At 56.2% G+C, this 1,523-nt stretch overlaps 1 protein-coding gene across 19 annotated transcripts in view; it reads left to right on the top strand.

The window, feature by feature from the left end:
* The window catches only part of LOC109926536 (RNA-binding protein 10-like), a 34,282-nt gene that overhangs the window by 26,706 nt on the left and 6,053 nt on the right, over nucleotides 1–1,523 (top strand). The gene's annotated exons all lie outside the window — the stretch shown is intronic.

Below are 1,523 nucleotides of genomic sequence, written 5' to 3'. Positions count from 1 at the left end.
CTACGGGACAATTTAGCACGGCCAATCCACCCTGACCCGCACATCCCTGGGCACTACGGGACAATTTAGCACGTCCAGCCCACCCTAACCCGCACATCCCTGGGCACTACGGGACAATTTAGCACGTCCAATCCACCCTAACCTGCACATCCCTGGGCACTATGGGACAATTTCCCACGGCCAGCCCACCCTAACCCGCACATCCCTGGGCACTACGGGACAATTTAGCACGTCCAACCCACCCTAACCCGCACATCCCTGGGCACTACGGGACAATTTAGCACGGCCAATCCACCCTAACCCGCACATCCCTGGGCACTACGAGACAATTTATCACGGCCAATCCACCCTAACCCGCACATCCCTGGGCCCTACGGGACAATTTATCACGGCCAATCCACCCTAACCCGCACATCCCTGGGCACTACGGGACAATTTATCACAGCCAATCCACCCTAACCTGAATATCTTCGGACAGTGGGAGGAAACCCACGCGGACACGGGGAGAATGTGCAAACGGCACACGGAGGGTGGACTTGGTGCCAGGGACCCAGGCTCATGAGGCAGCAATACTAACCACTCAGCTGCCGCCGAATCAAGGTGGGGGTGAGCAGGGAGATGTCACGTTTAAAAACAAGGGGTTACTGATTTAAAACAGAGGCGGCAGAGAGACAGGGCAATGAGTATTTGGAACTCTCTCCCTGAAGAAGGGGGCTGGAGGTGGAGTCTCCGAATATATTTAAGGTGAGTTGCGGGGGGTTGGTTAGGAAAGTGGAGTAATCAGATCAGCCACGATCTCACTGATAGGGGGAGCAGGGGTGAGGGTCATCCTGCTTGTTCATGTTTCTGACCTGTTGCTGTTTTAACTTCGAGCCACCCCAGCCCGGTTATAGCTCAGTAGGGGCAGGATCTGCACGTCCCTGACTGGCCTCCTGTTTGGCTGAGTTCCTCCTGGGGACGGAGTTTGTTTGAGGACGTGAGGGGGGTGTGAGGACTGACACATCATGTGCATCTCCCTCTCTCTTGTCTCGGGCTTGGTGCTTTGGCTGATCATTTGGCTGGCGGGAGGGGTAGGGGGGTTACGAGTGGAGGTTGTTTGGTTGCAGGGGGAGCATTGGCAGGGCAGCCTTGCTACCCCTTTGCTGTTGTTCGGTTCCTGCGAAACGTTTACACAACTCGAACCGGAGCAAGGGGTGATCCGATCTGGGAGCCGCGGAGAGAAACTGTTTCCTCTGGTGCAGACCCGAGTGAGGCCAATGGATTCAGGATTGGAGCCTGCTCTGCATGTCCCCAGACTGACCATGGAGACGTTTTGCCAAGCGAATGAGAGGCACAGAGACTTCAAGTCGGAGACGTGAGGCCTGGAATCGTTTCCTCACTCACAGAGAAATGAGGGCCTGGAAATGTCTTCCTCTCTCTCTCTCTTCCCCCCTCTCTCTCCCCTCTCTGTGTCTCCCCCCTCCCTCCCCTCTCCCTCTCTCTGTGTCTCTTTTAACCCCCCCGTCTCTCTCTCTCTCTCTCTC

This window comes from Rhincodon typus, chromosome 44, assembly GCF_021869965.1.
Source record: "Rhincodon typus isolate 14 chromosome 44, sRhiTyp1.1, whole genome shotgun sequence".
Classification (NCBI taxonomy): domain Eukaryota; kingdom Metazoa; phylum Chordata; class Chondrichthyes; order Orectolobiformes; family Rhincodontidae; genus Rhincodon; species Rhincodon typus.
The sequence above is the reverse complement of the archived record's forward strand: the minus strand, read 5'-3'. Positions and strand labels throughout refer to the sequence as shown.